Below are 12162 nucleotides of genomic sequence, written 5' to 3' on the forward strand. Positions count from 1 at the left end.
TAGAAATGGTCTAAATTAATATGTGAGAATTAGCCAGTAAGGGCTAGAGCTAAGGGCCAAAGCAATGTTTAAATGAATACAGTGTCTGTGTAATTATTTCGGGGCATAAGCTAGCCGAGCCAGGCGGCTGGGGTGTTGGGGATGCAGCCCCGCCGCTGCTCCTTATTACTACAAACGACATCCAGACGTGTGGCTAACTGAACCCACTGAAAGCCTGAGAAAGCTTGGGAAAGAGTGAAGCATGTTTTCTTGATTATGGCAATTTCTCGGGTCTACTCTGCTTGCCAGAGGCAAGCAAGCGCCTCATCTAAGAGAGGCTTCCTGACTCAGCTTTAGCTGCAAAGCCTGCAGCTCATTAAGTGGTCCTGCCATGAAACACTTAAACGGTGTTGACGAAAAGCTGAACACATGCTTTTCGGTTTTCAGCCGTAGCAGGAAAAAAGCTGTGCCGTTTAAAAATGCCGGCTTTCTGGGCCATCCTGCCAGGGCAAACTCTGACTGTTTGAGGCAGGAGGGCCAGCTACCGAGAGAGAGGACTTGAGTGTTGTCTGTTGTAGCTCGCTGGCTGGCAGGGACCTTGAAATGCTATAAACATGGCCACAGCCAGTACCTCAGCCATGAGGCTGGAAAGCTAAGGAATGGGCTACATCTAGCCGGCAAAGCCACACCTTTAGTCCTACCAAGATTGCTTGGTAAATTAAGGACTCATGTGATCAGAAAAAGAGAGATATACAGTAAAGAGAGATTCAAAGACAAAGAAAAAATTAAATGATTTACAGTGTTAAAATATATGCAGACTAAAAGTTAAAATTCTTAAAGTAAACCTCTGTGACTTCAAGGTGTGATAGCACACGCCTTTAATCCCAGTGCCTAAAAGGCAGAGACAAACAGATCTCTGTGAGTTCAAGGTGTAGTAGTGTACGCCTTTAATCCCAATGCCTGGGAGGCAGAGACAGGCGGATCTCCGAGAGTTCAAAGACAGCCTGGTCTACAGATATACGCTCAAAAAGCAAAAAGTTAACTTAGGACTGTCACAGCTTAGCTTCTTAAGCGCCTAGTGATTTAAAGGCGCAAATCAAAAGTGCTCCTGGATGGTAAAAAATTGCAGATTCACAATAGGACAGATTCAGCCCACTAAATGAGTCACACTGTTGGATGAATGTACGTAGGCTTGGGAAAGAGAAGAAAAAGAATATAGAGAATAAAGTTAATGGTTTTAAAAAAAAGGTAAAGTCTTTAGAGTACAGATAGTTAAGAGATTAAAAGAAATAAAGAAATATAAGCCGCGTAAAGATGAAAAATTCACAGAGAGTCTGGATTCTTTGTATTATTGTGTTTTCTTTAAAATTTTTGAATGTGAAGGAGCTAAGTACAGAGAGACATTTCATTATATGGGCTGCCAATTGGAACCAGTACGGATATCATGAGGGTATGATTTCAGAATTTGGATCTAAGGATATGATACTTTGGAAAAGAGATTCTTCTTTTGTTTTCACAGAGGATGAGACTCTATGGATTTCTTCTATTCCGATTTGGTATGATGGACCACGTCCTCCTGAAGGGTTGCTGTGAACATCTTCAGAAAATTGCTTTGCTCAACTGCCAACTGAGATGAAACTAGCACACAGGTTATACCATGAAAGACCTAATTAACGACGCCCCCATTCAGCAGGAAGAGTTTGGAGAGAAAAAACTGCGCCCATGTTCCCAAATATGGTTTATAAATGTTCTTTTACATTTAAAGGGGGATATGATATAGAAATGAATAATTTGCATTAGTATAGATTTTGCTTTATTGATAGAGATTTACGGTCAATTTTGTTATTTGTATAAATGTTTCTGATGTAACTTTTACTTGATAACTGTTTTGTTATATGTAATTTTGCTATGTTAAAGTTAAAGCCTTCCTTTTTTTGTTTAAACAGAAAAAGGGGAAGTGATGTGGGAGTGTCATAACAATCTGTTGATTTCATTGGCTAAGCAATAAAGAAACTGCTAGGCACATTGGATAGTCCCACCCTTAGGTGGGTGGAGTAAACAGAACAGAACACTGGGAGGAAGAGGAAGTGAGGTCAGACTCCGCAGCTCTCCTCTCCGGAGCAGACGCAAGAGAGACGCCATGCTACCTGCTCCAGGAAAGATGCACGCTATGAAGCTCTGACCCAGGATGGACTTAGGCTAGAATCTTCCACGGAAGCGCACCTAGGGGTGCTACACAGATGATTAGAAATGGGCTAAATTAATATGTGAGAATTAACCAGTAAAGGCTAGAGCTAAGGGCCAAAGCAATGTTTAAATGAATACAGTGTCTGTGTAAATATTTCGGGGCATAAGCTAGCCGAGCCAGGCGGCAGGGGTGTTGGGGATGCAGCCCCACTGCTGCTCCTTATTACTACAAAGAAATATCTGAACAGATGGCAAAGAATTCAAAGAATAGCCACTCCTCTCCTTACCACTCAAGCTACTGGTTAGTTGGCTGATCTATAACCACCTGCCCAAGGTCATGGCACTCCAGTCCACTGGCTCTCTCTATTGTGTCTCCTGATCCAGATCCAGGTTGATTACATAAAGATATTCTGTATCTTCATTAGAGAAGTGAGTACTGTGAGTCAAACTGCCAAAAGAAAGAAACATTAATCTGTGCATCAGTACATATTAGAAATAATTATCTTTTAAAACACATATGGACAAAGAGGATCTTTGCCATTTAAGTGGACTGAGGAATTGGACATTTTTAGCAAAGATAGAGTGGGGAGAATACCCGACATTAACCGTCCCCCAGCTATCAAATATAGGAGCTGTTAACGACATAAATTTTGGACCCAGAGCAGATTTGAAAGAAACCTTTCTTTGACTACAGAGGTCCTAGTTGATTCCTAAACATATTTACCAAAAGAAAATATCTTGGCTCTCTAGATTCCAACTTCTGGAAATTCGGTTGAACAGTTGTGGAGCCCAAGAGCTGAACTGACCTCCTCAGTCACCGTGAACATAGTAAGCCCACCTTCACAGAAGACTAGTGCTTCATGTGGAACAGAGTTGCCACCCCCAACCAAAGCTTTGTGACATCATCAAGGCTCTACTTATGTCATAAAACTCCTCCTAGCCAGGTTTCTTCCCTACTAACCCCCAGAAATATCCAGCATACAGGTCCTAAAATGCTGCTCATACAGCCCCATGAAGACCCAAAATAAACACCCCAATCTTCTTCCCAATTACTTGAGTCATATTTTCCAAGTAACTCAACCCCTTTATGTGTTTTTTTTTCTGTAAAATAATTTTTGGTCTGAGTCAACAACTCACATGAATGTTTTTTTTTCCTAGCTCCAATGTCCTCATTGGTTATTTTCTATTGATTTTTCCATTACTTCATAATAATAATTATCAAACTTTCCACTTCTCTTCCTCCTCCCACATTCTTCTTGCTCCGCAAATAAACCTCTCCACTCAAACACCAGTCCAAATAGAGGGCAGGGTACTTTGAGCTGTGGGAAGTCCAAGCCCACCCTTCATCCATCCAGATTTAGCAAGGTATGCATCCACAAACAATATGATCACAAAAAGCCAGTGTATGATATGCAGACCATTGCAAGTGCCATTATCTTTGGCTTCTCCGTCTGCCCCAATTGTCAGCCACATTCAGAGCTTCCAGTTTGATCCCATGTTCTTTCATTCCCAGGTCACTGGATTAGCTGAAATCCCCTTAGTTCAGGCACAGTGTCTCATAGTGTGGACCAAGCCCTTATATTCCTGACATACTTGCTCTTTTTCTCAATCCATCTGCTCTTCCACTGGAGCTTGGAAGCTCCATCTAGTTTTCTGATTTTGACCCTGACTTGATCTCCATCATTTGCCAAACAAAAGTTCCATGGTGGTTTTCAAGATAGTCAGTCATCAGTCTGACTATGGGACAAGGCACACATAGTTCCTAGGGACATGTCACAGTGCGGTCAACATCTCCTCCCTGCTTAAGTACCTAGAGAGGGTCACCCTATGGCCTTCTGAGAACCACTCGAGAGATATCGATCTTGACATCCCCAGAATGGCCCCATAAATTGAGATATCATCAGTGTATGTGCATTAACTTGTGTGTGTTTGTGTGTGTATTTAAATCACAATAACAAAAGGATTGTAATATTGAAGTTTCTTCTCATCTTGAGAAGAATATTTGCTACAGAAACACTCTCACAGTAATAGTGAGAGTGTAAACTATCTAAGAAAGGAGAAATAACTGGAGGAATCCCCCAGGAGTTAGGCTCAGTGTCCCAGGAATTACGCCCAAGGAAAGTCAATGAACTCAGTGATGGAAGATAAAACCCAGCCTAAATAAAACCCTAAATCATTTAGGTGGAACATGAGATACTCTTACAACAGTTACAAGAGGTCTAAAATGCCTGGACTGGAACATAAGGGGAACACAATGACGTGGAGCTGAGAGTGCATGGCAAAACTGATTGGATCTGGCAAAAATTATGTAAGCATACCAAGGAAACCACCAGTGGGACAAAACCCTAAGAAATCTGTATGACAACATATCATGTTGAACATAATGAGATTTATAGACAAAGGAAAGATCTTAATTATGTCACTGTCACACAGGTGATGATGAACCAGTTCCATCGTAGAGTGACTCCCTGCTGTGTTTAAGATAACCTGTCAATTCTGTCTAGTCAGTTACAAGGAAATTTGCATTAATTGCACAGATTAACTATCAGCATCATTTACTGCACAATCAAAGGCAAGGCAAAGAAATCATAGACATGTTGTTGAATTCTGATGATGTTATTGGGAGTTTTGATGGGTTTTTTTCTTAAAGGGAAATCATCGGTGACTCTCATGCATGAAGCAGATCCTTTCTCTGTGATGTTTCCTGAATAGCCACTGAGATACCAGCCCATTGAGTTGTGGTCTCTCTCTCTTTTGAAAAGCAACTTCTACCTTCAGCTTGATCTCTTGCTTGAGCTTCCCTTCCAGCTACTAGGCTCCTTTTCTGATCCTGCAGAGGGCTTTTGTAAGGGATTGTGATCTCTAAGTTTTTCTCCTTTCAAGAACTAATCATTCTATTAATCACAATTCTAAACTGCTCTGGGAGTTTGTTTGTGACTTATGCCTTCACATGTGATACAAGCGACCTGTGTGTATAGGGTCTTCTCTCTGTTCATGTGGGGAAGGCATGGCAGCAGGAGTAGATGGCTGCTGATTCTCTGTAAGGAAATCAGTAAACAGTGAGCACCAAGTACAAGGATGTCCTGAAATATTAAGTCTTGTCCTTTCAAGGCCCCAAAGCCTCCAGCTAGGTTCAGGGTCACCACAATCTCCAAAACCCACCGAGCCTGAAGTATTCAGAACCAGAAGCCTGTGTGTGCCATATCACATAAATTCATCGTGAGTACACCAATCTGTTTTTTTTTTTTAATGCTACATCATATTTTCCCATCAGACGATCTATATTACCAATTAACCAAATTTGCCGCATCTTTGGTGTCCTAGAATTGCTTTAAATTGTTGCTGGGACAGTCTTCCAAACCTTCCTGTGCTGTTATGAGACCTAAAGGGGACAGCACTTAATTCAGAAATCAAAGGCAGTTGGGTTCAATCCTATGGTTAGCTGTTAGCTAGACACTGGAAGGATGGATTTGACTAAGAAAGGGAGACAGCATACATGGAGGCAGGTAACCTTTCCTTTGCAAAATGACCCATTTTGAGGCCTTACTTCAGGCTCTTCTCTTCTCCTAATCTTGGTTTTTTTATTAGTTTAGGAGAAGAATTAAAACTCCATTTACAGTATCTGTGAACCTGAATGAGTTAAGTATGTGTGACCAACTTGATGTCTGCCTGTCTGTCAACAGGGCCAGAGTTCAGGGGCATCTGATGCATAGCACAGGAATGTCAGCCATCAATCTCTGGTCCACCTAACTCTACAGCATTAGAGTTGTCATGGTTGCTCATCTGATCTTCCTCATATGATCTCCATCCACAGAGATATCAGAAAAATCCTCCCCTGAGAGTGCAAGTTCTTTACAAATGAAAGATTATACAACAGAAGACACATGGGAGATTTATATGGGCAAGCTGTTGAAAGGATAAAGTGACAGAAGAAGTTTATTGATTAATTAAAGAAAGAATCCGCTTCAGCTGATAGGTTAGAACATAGGTAGGTGGAGTAAACAAAATAGAATGCCGGGAGGAATAGGTAGTGAGCTCAGAGAAGCCATGCTCCCCTCTCCCCGGCAGATGCCATAGCTCTGCTCTCTGAGGCAGATGTTGATGCAGCCAGCCACCATGTCAGACATGCTGAATTTTTCCTGGTAAGTGCACCTCGTTATACTACACTGATTATTAGAAATGGGTTAAAATGCTGAATCTAATGGGCCAGCAGTGTTTAAAAGAATACAGTTTTTGTGTATTTATTTCAGGCATAACCTTCATGCGGCCGTGGTGCTGGGGACACAGCCTCGCTGCTCAAATAACTACAGAATGATCTTGTAGCCTTGTGGACAACTGAATCCACTGAAAGCCTGAGAAAGCTTGGGATAGAGTAAAGCATGTGTTCTTGGTAGCAGCGATTTCTCGGTCTGCTCTGCTTGCTAGAAGAAAGCAAGGGCTCTCATCTAAAAGAGGCTTGCTGACTCAGCTTCAGCTGCAAAACCCTGCAGCCCTTAAGAGGTCCTGCCACAAAACATTTAAATGGTGTTGATAAAAGCCAACTGAATGCTTGTATGTTTTCAGCAGTAGCAGGAAAAAAAACTGTGTTGTTTTAAAATGCCGGCTTTCTGGGCCATCCTGCCTGGGCAAACTCTGACTGTTTGAGGAAGGAGGGCCAGCTACAGAAAGAGGGCTTGAGTGTTGTCTGTTGCAGCCTCTTTGATGGCAAGGACCTTGAAACACTGTAGACTTGTGGCACTGAATGCGGCTCTGTTCGGTACCTCAGCCACAAGGTTGGAATGGCAGAAAGCTAAGGAATGGGCTACATCTGGCCAGCAAAGCCACGGCTTTAGTCCTACTGAGATTGCTTGGTAAATGAAAGACTCATGTGGTCAGAAAAACAGAGAGAGAAATAGAGTAAAGAGAGATTCAAAGACAAAGAAAATTTTGAAATGATTTACAGTGTGTCAAAAATATGTGCAGGCTAAAATTTGAAGTTCTTAAAGTTAAAAAAAGGAAGAGAGTTGTTGGGTGTGGTAGGACACACCTGTAAACCCAACACATGGGAGGCAGAGGGAGATTGACCTCTGTACCTTCAAGGTGAGGTAGCACACGCCTTTAATCCCAGTGCCTTGAAGGCAGAGACAAACAGATCTTTGTGAGTTCAATGTGTAGTAGCATACACCTTTAATCCCAATGCCTGAAAGGCAGAGAGAGGCAGATCTCTGAGACTTCAAGGACAGACAGGTATACAGAGTTATTCCAGGTCAAAGATACAGAGAACCTGTCTCAAAAGGCAAAAAATAAAAAGGAAAAGTAAACAAAATAGAGGTTAAATTGAAGCACACAAAGATGGAAAATTCACAGCGAATTTTGATATTGTATGCTATTATGCTCTTTTTGAATCATTTGAATTTTGAGGCAGTAGCAATAGCTGCTAAAAGATGTTTCTTTATAAAAGCTGCAGAAATAATCCAACATAGATATTTTGAAAATGCCTTGACTTTGAAATTTGGATCTAAGGACATGATGCTTTGGAAAGGAGTTTCTATTTTGTTTTCACGGAGGGTGATAGTCTGTGGATGCCTCTATCCTAATATGGTAGGATGGACCACGCCCTACTTAAAGGTTGCTGTGAACACCTTTAAAAAATTGCTTCACTCAACTGCCAACTGAAATAAATCAATAATGATGCCACCATTCAGCAGGAAGCATTTTGGAGAGAAAAAACTGCACCCACGTTCCCAAATATGGCTTATAAACGTTCTTTTACATTTAAAGTGGGATGTGATATAGATATGAATATTTGCATTAGTATAGATTTTGCTTTACTGATAGAGATTTTAGGTCAATTTTGTTATATGTATATGCATTTTTGATCTTAATTAAGGTATTGTGATTGTGTAGTTCATTTAAAAATATAATGTATATAGGTTATTAATGGATAATCATTAATAATAGTCAAGTTTGTAGTCATGTTAGTTAGATTTTCTAGCTACATAGATATATATATTTCAGTTAGATAGGCATTATTCATATCTCTCTAGACTACAAAATAGGGTATTTAATGTTTTAGCACCTTAGGGTTTTTCATGACAGTGAGACACTCTACTCTTGGCAGCACATATCTACTTCAGGAAGAAGATGGGCATCAAAGAGGATCCTTATGGAGTTTGATAGCCATTTGGGGAAGAAACTGCTCTTGCCTGGATTGTTGCATAAACTGTACACAGAAAACACTCAGAGAGAGGACTACTGAACTTGCCTAAAGGTGAGATGATCTTTTCGTGTTCCTGATTCAGGAAAGGGTCAGCAAAACATTCTTCAAGACAAGCCGATAGTGACTGCCTTTGAAATTTCCTGCTTCTTGGAAATGTCTGCTGGAAACTATGGGCCTGTAGGCTGAGGATGGAAACACCAACGGTACAAAGGAACTTTGGGTGACTGTCCAGGCAGCGAGATGTCTCTGTCATTTCTAGAGTTTGAAAATGGCTTACTTTTTGTTTGCTTAGGTAATACTGTATTATTCTGGAGTCTCTGATGGAGTTGAAGAATAGATAGATAGTTATAGTTTTCCATTGTTATGATAAAAGATAAAATAGATATAAATATGGTAACTGTAATTTTTGCTTGATAACTGTTTTGTTATATGTAATTTTGCTATGTTAAAGTTAAAGATTCCGTTCTTGTTTAAACAGAAATAGGAGTAATGATGGAGTATAGGTCATTGGTTAATTAAATAAAGAAACTGTTTGGCCTGAAAGGTTAGAACATAGGTGGGTGGAATAAACATAAGAGAATGCTGGGAGGAATAGGAATTGAGCTTAGAGATGCCATGCACCTCTCCCATGGGCAGAAATGGTAGCTCTGCACTCTGAGGCAGATGGCGATAAAGCCAGCCACCAGGTCAGACATGCTAAATCTTTCCTTCTAAGCGCAACTCGTGCTGCAACATACATTATTAGACGTGGGTTAAGAGGCTGAAAATAATGGGGCAGGCAGTGTTGAAATGAATAGTTTTGTGTTGTTATTTTGGAGCATAACCTTACAAGGCGGCCCCATGGGGATGCAGCCCTGCTGCTCAAATTTCTACAATCAAGGGGGAAATGGAAGAAGGGAAGAAAGAAGAGAGAGAGACAAGGAAGAATGGATGAATTCAATCTTTCCTTGGAAAAATGAGTGAACCAATGAATGAGGAGACCTAGTAGGAAAAAATGTGCTGCATTCCCTCAGAGAGTCAGGTCAAATTAAGGATTGACAAGGTTTTCCACTAAGGAGGAGGCTTATTCCATTTTACCTTCTTTGTGCTCCAGGCCCACCTACAAGATTGATGATGAGGACAGGGAGAAGAAGAGGAGAGGGTGTACCAGAATTCCCTGGTACAATTTCTCACCCAAATTGTAGCCAAATCACCTGACCTGGGACAGCTGATCTACATGCTTGACCCTAACTCACAGTTTGACAACTCTAACATTTTAACCAAGTTTGTGAAGATGAAGGAACCAAAAATAGCCCAGTTACAGGATGGCAGGTTCCTTACAGGATGGGAGTCAGACATCAGTACCATACTGGTATTTGGCGGTTTGATGGGTGTGTGGGGTCTTTGCCAGACTCCACCTAGCATCATGGATTCCCTACTTTACTGATATTATGGAGTTCGGTGCATTCATCATATGTGTGCATGTCACACACTAGTGGGCATCATATGTACATGTTTATCCTGTGTGTGTGTGAGTGTGTTCATGAGTTTTATAGACCAAGTACTACAGAACATGATCAATGAAAGGGAACATTGTTTTCCAGATATGGCAGGGCAATTATTTAAATGAACTGACAAGGGTTGGATGGCATGGATAAGACCTATGAGAGTTCAAGGCATACCGAATCCAGGCATGACAAAGTAGGTGGCAGACAGAATTCTGGCAAAACTAAGTAGGTAGCTTGATGTCCAACTTACTGGAGAAGAGCAACTGAGCGGAGACACTTTTCACTAAGCAACATGCTCTAGTGGAGATCAAACATCCTTTGACTTACAGCTAGTACGAATTAAACCATTCATCAAATGAAACCTAATTTTCTCTGATTTTGAGTATACATTTGTGTCCCTTCCTGATTAATCTACTCTTTATCCTCTTAAGTCCCAATACCTCACGCTGATATCGGTCACATCTTTCCATTTGACATGGTTTTCCCTCAAGCTTCATACCGCCCTGAGATCATACAACTTTTTGTCCCCTCTCCACTGCTTCCTTGACAGCCATCTTGTCCTTTATCACACCACGCATCCCCAGTCCTTTACTCTCCAAGGGGAAAAGACCATAAATCCTGCTTTGTTTTGAGGCATGTATTTCTGTGATGCCCCATCCACCAAACACAATCCATCATTGACCAAATAACACAACATGTTAACATATTTTTATTCTTGAGAAAGAATAATCCATTGGAAAAGATACCAGGATTCATAGAAGACCTGAGGTATCTCTGAAAAAACACATTCCCAAAGAGAGAATTAAGTCTGCCCCTCAAAATTTGAGAAATTCACTTTAACAGATCTTCACCAAATCATAGACATAGATATGGAAGTCATTATCAAACTTGATGAAATACACAGAAGGTTTGTTGGGAACTTGGCAAATAATTTTACCTATCTCTTGGGTTCCATCTTTTTTGTTGTACTGCACTCTTTTGCCCTCCAAGGAATCCCTGCCTAATTCCAAAGTCACCTCTACTGGAGGACATTCAGGCGTGATGTGGAAGTTGCCTTCAATGGAATCATCATGATGGTGGTAAAGGTACAGGACCGGATCATTCTCGTTGACAATGTAGAAACAGGTCGTTATGGTCTGCACCTCATCTGGGACCACGCCACTCCACTCTTCCTTAGAGCCTGGCATGATGTGGAGGTTGCCTTCCAGGTAGTCATCCAGGAGGTGGTAAATGTACAAGACCGTATCTTTCTTGTAGGTAATATAAAACCAGGTCTTCATGATTGGCACCTCTTCTAGGACCATCCCGTTCCAGTCATTCTTAGAGCCATTTGTGCCCATGAATGTATGTTTCACTGCTCTGCCAACTATGGTGTTTGAGAGATGAGTGTCTGTCACCTGAGGAAATGGCACATTATTAGGCAGGATCTTCAGGTTTAAAATCCTTTCATCACTATGAAGCTCCAAGCCATAGACACAATCAATCCCATCATATTTCAACAAATAGAGAGAGGGATATGTTGGCAGTTGATCTAGAATGATGGCTTTCCAATGGGTGACTGGTTCATTGGCTTCCTTCCAGCCATGAGAAATTCTGCGGCCAACAATATTCTCCAGGGCCTCAAAAGGCTTACTAAGTTTTTGCTTCTGGAGCGATGGCCCATTCTTCTTCTGGAGATGTGGCATGCAACTCATACTAAGAGGCATCTTCATCATGGCGGGAGACTTTCTGAGATAGGCCACAGCACTCCTGTTCCACTGTCTCTTGGCTCTGTTTCTGTGCTTGTGCTTCATAGCTGCCAATCTCTGCATAGGAAGAACTCTTCAGTTTAAATCAGACACAAAGTGGTTTCCTCCACCATAAGTGCCTGCAAGGATAAGAAGGTGAGGATGTGAGGTCAAGGCTCTTTTTAGGAATAACTTTGGAGCAGGTGAAAAAATCAGGACTGAATAGATTTGGATACCTAAATGGAATATGTTCTTAAGAAATTAATAGAAAAATTATCAAACTCTTGTCTACAGCTCAGTATATGTGTATCAGAGACATATTCCTGCTGCAAAATGCAATTGACCTCTACTGAGAAACCTACTTCCTGACTTACTATATCAATGAGAGACGAAGCTATGCCTATACCTAAAGTGAGAAAGAAATATCTGAACAGATGGCAAAGAATTCAAAGAACAGCCACTTCTCTCCTTACCACTCAAGCTACTGGTTAGTTGGCTGATCTATAACCACCTGCCCAAGGTCATGGCACTCCAGTCCACTGGCTCTCTCTATTGTGTCTCCTGATGCAGATCCAGGTTGATT

The sequence above is a fragment of the Microtus pennsylvanicus genome, chromosome Y (genome assembly GCF_037038515.1).
Source record: "Microtus pennsylvanicus isolate mMicPen1 chromosome Y, mMicPen1.hap1, whole genome shotgun sequence".
NCBI classification, from domain to species: Eukaryota; Metazoa; Chordata; class Mammalia; order Rodentia; family Cricetidae; genus Microtus; species Microtus pennsylvanicus.